Source organism: Phycodurus eques, unplaced genomic scaffold (assembly GCF_024500275.1).
Source record: "Phycodurus eques isolate BA_2022a unplaced genomic scaffold, UOR_Pequ_1.1 contig_326, whole genome shotgun sequence".
NCBI lineage: Eukaryota > Metazoa > Chordata > Actinopteri > Syngnathiformes > Syngnathidae > Phycodurus > Phycodurus eques.
In genome coordinates this window covers 1-10,000 of record NW_026904323.1, presented here as the reverse complement: position 1 = coordinate 10,000, position 10,000 = coordinate 1, and positions in this window count along the sequence as shown.

Genomic DNA, 10,000 nt, shown 5'->3' with positions numbered 1-10,000 from the left:
GGCATTAAGCATGGGGCTTTGACTTCCAGCATGGAGCTCGTCTCATCTGAGTCCCAGAAGGGAGCTCTGATTTCCCGCATGGACCTCGGGCATTAAGCATGGGGCTTTGACTTCCAGCATGGAGCTCGTCTCATCTGAGTCCCAGAAGGGAGCTCTGATTTCCCGCATGGACCTCGGGCATTAAGCTCTGACTTCCAGCATGGAGCTCGTCTCATCTGAGTCCCAGAAGGGAGCTCTGATTTCCCGCATGGACCTCGGGCATTAAGCATGGGGCTTTGACTTCCAGCATGGAGCTCGTCTCATCTGAGTCCCAGAAGGGAGCTCTGATTTCCCGCATGGACCTCGGGCATTAAGCATGGGGCTCTGACTTCCAGCATGGAGCTCGTCTCATCTGAGTCCCAGAAGGGAGCTCTTATTTCCCGCATGGACCTCTGGCATTAAGCTCTGACTTCCAGCATGGAGCTCGTCTCATCTGAGTCCCAGAAGGGAGCTCTGATTTCCCGCATGGACCTCGGGCATTAAGCATGGGGCTTTGACTTCCAGCATGGAGCTCGTCTCATCTGAGTCCCAGAAGGGAGCTCTGATTTCCCGCATGGACCTCGGGCATTAAGCATGGGGCTCTGACTTCCAGCATGGAGCTCGTCTCATCTGAGTCCCAGAAGGGAGCTCTTATTTCCCGCATGGACCTCTGGCATTAAGCTCTGACTTCCAGCATGGAGCTCGTCTCATCTGAGACCCGGAAGGGAGCTCTGATTTCCCGCATGGACCTCGGGCATTAGGCATGGGGCTCTCACTTCCAGCATGGAGCTCGTCTCATCTGAGTCCCGGAAGGGAGCTCTGATTTCCCGCATGGACCTCGGGCATTAAGGCTACTTTGTTACATTTTGGGATGAATGCTGGGCTTTGCTGAGACTGTGCAAGATGCTTTGCGTGAGCTCCGGATAGGCGACTTTGTGACATTTTGGGATGCGTGCTGGTACTTTGCTGGGACTGAGTGCCGCTGCATTTTGGGATCCATGCGGGTCCGTTTTGGGACTGAGTGCCGCTGCATTTTGGGATCTTTGGCTTGCATGGAGCTCGTCTCATCTGAGTCCCAGAAGGGAGCTCTGATTTCCCGCATGGACCTCTGGCATTACGCTCTGACTTCCAGCATGGAGCTCGTCTCATCTGAGTCCCAGAAGGGAGCTCTGATTTCCCGCATGGACCTCGGGCATTAAGCTCTCACTTCCAGCATGGAGCTCGTCTCATCTGAGTCCCGGAAGGGAGCTCTGATTTCCCGCATGGACCTCTGGCATTACGCTCTGACTTCCAGCATGGAGCTCGTCTCATCTGAGTCCCAGAAGGGAGCTCTGATTTCCCGCATGGACCTCTGGCATTAAGCTCTGACTTCCAGCATGGAGCTCGTCTCATCTGAGTCCCAGAAGGGAGCTCTTATTTCCCGCATGGACCTCGGGCATTAAGCATGGAGCGCTGACTTCCAGCATGGAGCTCGTCTCATCTGAGTCCCAGAAGGGAGCTCTGATTTCCCGCATGGACCTCGGGCATTAAGCATGGGGCTTTGACTTCCAGCATGGAGCTCGTCTCATCTGAGTCCCAGAAGGGAGCTCTGATTTCCCGCATGGACCTCGGGCATTAAGCATGGGGCTTTGACTTCCAGCATGGAGCTCGTCTCATCTGAGTCCCAGAAGGGAGCTCTGATTTCCCGCATGGACCTCGGGCATTAAGCATGGGGCTTTGACTTCCAGCATGGAGCTCGTCTCATCTGAGTCCCAGAAGGGAGCTCTGATTTCCCGCATGGACCTCTGGCATTAAGCGCTGACTTCCAGCATGGAGCTCGTCTCATCTGAGACCCGGAAGGGAGCTCTGATTTCCCGCATGGACCTCGGGCATTAGGCATGGGGCTCTCACTTCCAGCATGGAGCTCGTCTCATCTGAGTCCCGGAAGGGAGCTCTGATTTCCCGCATGGACCTCGGGCATTAAGGCTACTTTGTTACATTTTGGGATGAATGCTGGGCTTTGCTGAGACTGTGCAAGATGCTTTGCGTGAGCTCCGGATAGGCGACTTTGTGACATTTTGGGATGCGTGCTGGTACTTTGCTGGGACTGAGTGCCGCTGCATTTTGGGATCCATGCGGGTCCGTTTTGGGACTGAGTGCCGCTGCATTTTGGGATCTTTGGCTTGCATGGAGCTCGTCTCATCTGAGTCCCAGAAGGGAGCTCTGATTTCCCGCATGGACCTCTGGCATTAAGCTCTGACTTCCAGCATGGAGCTCGTCTCATCTGAGTCCCAGAAGGGAGCTCTTATTTCCCGCATGGACCTCGGGCATTAAGCATGGAGCGCTGACTTCCAGCATGGAGCTCGTCTCATCTGAGTCCCAGAAGGGAGCTCTGATTTCCCGCATGGACCTCGGGCATTAAGCATGGGGCTTTGACTTCCAGCATGGAGCTCGTCTCATCTGAGTCCCAGAAGGGAGCTCTGATTTCCCGCATGGACCTCGGGCATTAAGCATGGGGCTTTGACTTCCAGCATGGAGCTCGTCTCATCTGAGTCCCAGAAGGGAGCTCTGATTTCCCGCATGGACCTCGGGCATTAAGCATGGGGCTTTGACTTCCAGCATGGAGCTCGTCTCATCTGAGTCCCAGAAGGGAGCTCTGATTTCCCGCATGGACCTCTGGCATTAAGCGCTGACTTCCAGCATGGAGCTCGTCTCATCTGAGACCCGGAAGGGAGCTCTGATTTCCCGCATGGACCTCGGGCATTAGGCATGGGGCTCTCACTTCCAGCATGGAGCTCGTCTCATCTGAGTCCCGGAAGGGAGCTCTGATTTCCCGCATGGACCTCGGGCATTAAGGCTACTTTGTTACATTTTGGGATGAATGCTGGGCTTTGCTGAGACTGTGCAAGATGCTTTGCGTGAGCTCCGGATAGGCGACTTTGTGACATTTTGGGATGCGTGCTGGTACTTTGCTGGGACTGAGTGCCGCTGCATTTTGGGATCCATGCGGGTCCGTTTTGGGACTGAGTGCCGCTGCATTTTGGGATCTTTGGCTTGCATGGAGCTCGTCTCATCTGAGTCCCAGAAGGGAGCTCTGATTTCCCGCATGGACCTCTGGCATTACGCTCTGACTTCCAGCATGGAGCTCGTCTCATCTGAGTCCCAGAAGGGAGCTCTGATTTCCCGCATGGACCTCGGGCATTAAGCATGGGGCTTTGACTTCCAGCATGGAGCTCGTCTCATCTGAGTCCCAGAAGGGAGCTCTGATTTCCCGCATGGACCTCGGGCATTAAGCATGGGGCTTTGACTTCCAGCATGGAGCTCGTCTCATCTGAGTCCCAGAAGGGAGCTCTGATTTCCCGCATGGACCTCGGGCATTAAGGCTACTTTGTTACATTTTGGGATGAATGCTGGGCTTTGCTGAGACTGTGCAAGATGCTTTGCGTGAGCTCCGGATAGGCGACTTTGTGACATTTTGGGATGCGTGCTGGTACTTTGCTGGGACTGAGTGCCGCTGCATTTTGGGATCCATGCGGGTCCGTTTTGGGACTGAGTGCCGCTGCATTTTGGAATACATGATGGTCCGTTTTGGGGTCCAGGCTGGGACTTAGTGCCGCTGCATTTTGGGATCTTTGGCTTGCATGGAGCTCGTCTCATCTGAGTCCCAGAAGGGAGCTCTGATTTCCCGCATGGACCTCTGGCATTACGCTCTGACTTCCAGCATGGAGCTCGTCTCATCTGAGTCCTGGAAGGGAGCTCTGATTTCCCGCATGGACCTCTGGCATTAAGCTCTGACTTCCAGCATGGAGCTCGTCTCATCTGAGTCCCAGAAGGGAGCTCTGACTTCCCGCATGGACCTCGGGCATTAAGCATGGAGCTCTGACTTCCAGCATGGAGCTCGTCTCATCTGAGTCCCGGAAGGGAGCTCTGATTTCCCGCATGGACCTCGGGCATTAAGCATGGGGCTTTGACTTCCAGCATGGAGCTCGTCTCATCTGAGTCCCAGAAGGGAGCTCTGACTTCCCGCATGGACCTCGGGCATTAAGCTCTGACTTCCAGCATGGAGCTCGTCTCATCTGAGTCCCAGAAGGGAGCTCTTATTTCCCGCATGGACCTCTGGCATTAAGCTCTGACTTCCAGCATGGAGCTCGTCTCATCTGAGACCCGGAAGGGAGCTCTTATTTCCCGCATGGACCTCGGGCATTAAGCATGGAGCGCTGACTTCCAGCATGGAGCTCGTCTCATCTGAGACCCGGAAGGGAGCTCTGATTTCCCGCATGGACCTCGGGCATTAAGGCTACTTTGTTACATTTTGGGATGAATGCTGGGCTTTGCTGAGACTGTGCAAGATGCTTTGCGTGAGCTCCGGATAGGCGACTTTGTGACATTTTGGGATGCGTGCTGGTACTTTGCTGGGCCTGAGTGCCGCTGCATTTTGGGATCCATGCGGGTCCGTTTTGGGACTGAGTGCCGCTGCATTTTGGAATACATGATGGTCCGTTTTGGGGTCCAGGCTGGGACTTAGTGCCGCTGCATTTTGGGATCTTTGGCTTGCATGGAGCTCGTCTCATCTGAGTCCCAGAAGGGAGCTCTGATTTCCCGCATGGACCTCGGGCATTAGGCATGGGGCTCTCACTTCCAGCATGGAGCTCGTCTCATCTGAGTCCCGGAAGGGAGCTCTGATTTCCCGCATGGACCTCGGGCATTAAGCATGGGGCTCTGACTTCCAGCATGGAGCTCGTCTCATCTGAGTCCCAGAAGGGAGCTCTTATTTCCCGCATGGACCTCTGGCATTAAGCTCTGACTTCCAGCATGGAGCTCGTCTCATCTGAGTCCCAGAAGGGAGCTCTTATTTCCCGCATGGACCTCGGGCATTAAGCATGGAGCGCTGACTTCCAGCATGGAGCTCGTCTCATCTGAGTCCCAGAAGGGAGCTCTGATTTCCCGCATGGACCTCTGGCATTACGCTCTGACTTCCAGCATGGAGCTCGTCTCATCTGAGTCCCAGAAGGGAGCTCTGATTTCCCGCATGGACCTCGGGCATTAGGCATGGGGCTCTCACTTCCAGCATGGAGCTCGTCTCATCTGAGTCCCAGAAGGGAGCTCTGACTTCCCGCATGGACCTCGGGCATTAAGCATGGAGCTCTGACTTCCAGCATGGAGCTCGTCTCATCTGAGTCCCGGAAGGGAGCTCTGATTTCCCGCATGGACCTCGGGCATTAAGCATGGGGCTTTGACTTCCAGCATGGAGCTCGTCTCATCTGAGTCCCAGAAGGGAGCTCTGACTTCCCGCATGGACCTCGGGCATTAAGCTCTGACTTCCAGCATGGAGCTCGTCTCATCTGAGTCCCAGAAGGGAGCTCTTATTTCCCGCATGGACCTCTGGCATTAAGCTCTGACTTCCAGCATGGAGCTCGTCTCATCTGAGACCCGGAAGGGAGCTCTTATTTCCCGCATGGACCTCGGGCATTAAGCATGGAGCGCTGACTTCCAGCATGGAGCTCGTCTCATCTGAGACCCGGAAGGGAGCTCTGATTTCCCGCATGGACCTCGGGCATTAAGGCTACTTTGTTACATTTTGGGATGAATGCTGGGCTTTGCTGAGACTGTGCAAGATGCTTTGCGTGAGCTCCGGATAGGCGACTTTGTGACATTTTGGGATGCGTGCTGGTACTTTGCTGGGCCTGAGTGCCGCTGCATTTTGGGATCCATGCGGGTCCGTTTTGGGACTGAGTGCCGCTGCATTTTGGAATACATGATGGTCCGTTTTGGGGTCCAGGCTGGGACTTAGTGCCGCTGCATTTTGGGATCTTTGGCTTGCATGGAGCTCGTCTCATCTGAGTCCCAGAAGGGAGCTCTGATTTCCCGCATGGACCTCGGGCATTAGGCATGGGGCTCTCACTTCCAGCATGGAGCTCGTCTCATCTGAGTCCCGGAAGGGAGCTCTGATTTCCCGCATGGACCTCGGGCATTAAGCATGGGGCTCTGACTTCCAGCATGGAGCTCGTCTCATCTGAGTCCCAGAAGGGAGCTCTTATTTCCCGCATGGACCTCTGGCATTAAGCTCTGACTTCCAGCATGGAGCTCGTCTCATCTGAGTCCCAGAAGGGAGCTCTTATTTCCCGCATGGACCTCGGGCATTAAGCATGGAGCGCTGACTTCCAGCATGGAGCTCGTCTCATCTGAGTCCCAGAAGGGAGCTCTGATTTCCCGCATGGACCTCTGGCATTACGCTCTGACTTCCAGCATGGAGCTCGTCTCATCTGAGTCCCAGAAGGGAGCTCTGATTTCCCGCATGGACCTCGGGCATTAGGCATGGGGCTCTCACTTCCAGCATGGAGCTCGTCTCATCTGAGTCCCAGAAGGGAGCTCTGACTTCCCGCATGGACCTCGGGCATTAAGCATGGAGCTCTGACTTCCAGCATGGAGCTCGTCTCATCTGAGTCCCGGAAGGGAGCTCTGATTTCCCGCATGGACCTCGGGCATTAAGCATGGGGCTTTGACTTCCAGCATGGAGCTCGTCTCATCTGAGTCCCAGAAGGGAGCTCTGACTTCCCGCATGGACCTCGGGCATTAAGCTCTGACTTCCAGCATGGAGCTCGTCTCATCTGAGTCCCAGAAGGGAGCTCTTATTTCCCGCATGGACCTCTGGCATTAAGCTCTGACTTCCAGCATGGAGCTCGTCTCATCTGAGACCCGGAAGGGAGCTCTTATTTCCCGCATGGACCTCGGGCATTAAGCATGGAGCGCTGACTTCCAGCATGGAGCTCGTCTCATCTGAGACCCGGAAGGGAGCTCTGATTTCCCGCATGGACCTCGGGCATTAAGGCTACTTTGTTACATTTTGGGATGAATGCTGGGCTTTGCTGAGACTGTGCAAGATGCTTTGCGTGAGCTCCGGATAGGCGACTTTGTGACATTTTGGGATGCGTGCTGGTACTTTGCTGGGCCTGAGTGCCGCTGCATTTTGGGATCCATGCGGGTCCGTTTTGGGACTGAGTGCCGCTGCATTTTGGAATACATGATGGTCCGTTTTGGGGTCCAGGCTGGGACTTAGTGCCGCTGCATTTTGGGATCTTTGGCTTGCATGGAGCTCGTCTCATCTGAGTCCCAGAAGGGAGCTCTGATTTCCCGCATGGACCTCGGGCATTAGGCATGGGGCTCTCACTTCCAGCATGGAGCTCGTCTCATCTGAGTCCCGGAAGGGAGCTCTGATTTCCCGCATGGACCTCGGGCATTAGGCATGGGGCTCTCACTTCCAGCATGGAGCTCGTCTCATCTGAGTCCCGGAAGGGAGCTCTGATTTCCCGCATGGACCTCGGGCATTAAGCATGGGGCTCTGACTTCCAGCATGGAGCTCGTCTCATCTGAGTCCCAGAAGGGAGCTCTTATTTCCCGCATGGACCTCTGGCATTAAGCTCTGACTTCCAGCATGGAGCTCGTCTCATCTGAGTCCCAGAAGGGAGCTCTTATTTCCCGCATGGACCTCGGGCATTAAGCATGGAGCGCTGACTTCCAGCATGGAGCTCGTCTCATCTGAGTCCCAGAAGGGAGCTCTGATTTCCCGCATGGACCTCTGGCATTACGCTCTGACTTCCAGCATGGAGCTCGTCTCATCTGAGTCCCAGAAGGGAGCTCTGATTTCCCGCATGGACCTCGGGCATTAGGCATGGGGCTCTCACTTCCAGCATGGAGCTCGTCTCATCTGAGTCCCAGAAGGGAGCTCTGACTTCCCGCATGGACCTCGGGCATTAAGCATGGAGCTCTGACTTCCAGCATGGAGCTCGTCTCATCTGAGTCCCGGAAGGGAGCTCTGATTTCCCGCATGGACCTCGGGCATTAAGCATGGGGCTCTGACTTCCAGCATGGAGCTCGTCTCATCTGAGTCCCAGAAGGGAGCTCTTATTTCCCGCATGGACCTCTGGCATTAAGCTCTGACTTCCAGCATGGAGCTCGTCTCATCTGAGTCCCAGAAGGGAGCTCTTATTTCCCGCATGGACCTCGGGCATTAAGCATGGAGCGCTGACTTCCAGCATGGAGCTCGTCTCATCTGAGTCCCAGAAGGGAGCTCTGATTTCCCGCATGGACCTCTGGCATTAAGCTCTGACTTCCAGCATGGAGCTCGTCTCATCTGAGTCCCAGAAGGGAGCTCTTATTTCCCGCATGGACCTCGGGCATTAAGCATGGAGCTCTGACTTCCAGCATGGAGCTCGTCTCATCTGAGTCCCAGAAGGGAGCTCTGATTTCCCGCATGGACCTCTGGCATTACGCTCTGACTTCCAGCATGGAGCTCGTCTCATCTGAGTCCCAGAAGGGAGCTCTGATTTCCCGCATGGACCTCGGGCATTAGGCATGGGCTCTCGACTTCCAGCATGGAGCTCGTCTCATCTGAGTCCCGGAAGGGAGCTCTGATTTCCCGCATGGACCTCTGGCATTAAGCTATGACTTCCAGCATGGAGCTCGTCTCATCTGAGTCCCGGAAGGGAGCTCTGATTTCCCGCATGGACCTCTGGCATTAGCATGGCTCTGACTTCCAGCATGGAGCTCGTCTCATCTGAGTCCCAGAAGGGAGCTCTGATTTCCCGCATGGACCTCGGGCATTAAGCATGGGGCTTTGACTTCCAGCATGGAGCTCGTCTCATCTGAGTCCCAGAAGGGAGCTCTTATTTCCCGCATGGACCTCGGGCATTAAGCATGGAGCTCTGACTTCCAGCATGGAGCTCGTCTCATCTGAGTCCCAGAAGGGAGCTCTTATTTCCCGCATGGACCTCTGGCATTAAGCTCTGACTTCCAGCATGGAGCTCGTCTCATCTGAGTCCCAGAAGGGAGCTCTTATTTCCCGCATGGACCTCTGGCATTAAGCTCTGACTTCCAGCATGGAGCTCGTCTCATCTGAGTCCCAGAAGGGAGCTCTTATTTCCCGCATGGACCTCGGGCATTAAGCATGGGGCTTTGACTTCCAGCATGGAGCTCGTCTCATCTGAGTCCCGGAAGGGAGCTCTGATTTCCCGCATGGACCTCGGGCATTAAGGCTACTTTGTTACATTTTGGGATGAATGCTGGGCTTTGCTGAGCTCTGACTTCCAGCATGGAGCTCGTCTCATCTGAGTCCCAGAAGGGAGCTCTTATTTCCCGCATGGACCTCGGGCATTAAGCATGGGGCTTTGACTTCCAGCATGGAGCTCGTCTCATCTGAGTCCCAGAAGGGAGCTCTGATTTCCCGCATGGACCTCGGGCATTAAGCATGGGGCTTTGACTTCCAGCATGGAGCTCGTCTCATCTGAGTCCCAGAAGGGAGCTCTGATTTCCCGCATGGACCTCGGGCATTAAGCTCTGACTTCCAGCATGGAGCTCGTCTCATCTGAGTCCCAGAAGGGAGCTCTGATTTCCCGCATGGACCTCGGGCATTAAGCATGGGGCTTTGACTTCCAGCATGGAGCTCGTCTCATCTGAGTCCCAGAAGGGAGCTCTGATTTCCCGCATGGACCTCGGGCATTAAGCATGGGGCTCTGACTTCCAGCATGGAGCTCGTCTCATCTGAGTCCCAGAAGGGAGCTCTTATTTCCCGCATGGACCTCTGGCATTAAGCTCTGACTTCCAGCATGGAGCTCGTCTCATCTGAGTCCCAGAAGGGAGCTCTGATTTCCCGCATGGACCTCGGGCATTAAGCATGGGGCTTTGACTTCCAGCATGGAGCTCGTCTCATCTGAGTCCCAGAAGGGAGCTCTGATTTCCCGCATGGACCTCGGGCATTAAGCATGGGGCTCTGACTTCCAGCATGGAGCTCGTCTCATCTGAGTCCCAGAAGGGAGCTCTTATTTCCCGCATGGACCTCTGGCATTAAGCTCTGACTTCCAGCATGGAGCTCGTCTCATCTGAGACCCGGAAGGGAGCTCTGATTTCCCGCATGGACCTCGGGCATTAGGCATGGGGCTCTCACTTCCAGCATGGAGCTCGTCTCATCTGAGTCCCGGAAGGGAGCTCTGATTTCCCGCATGGACCT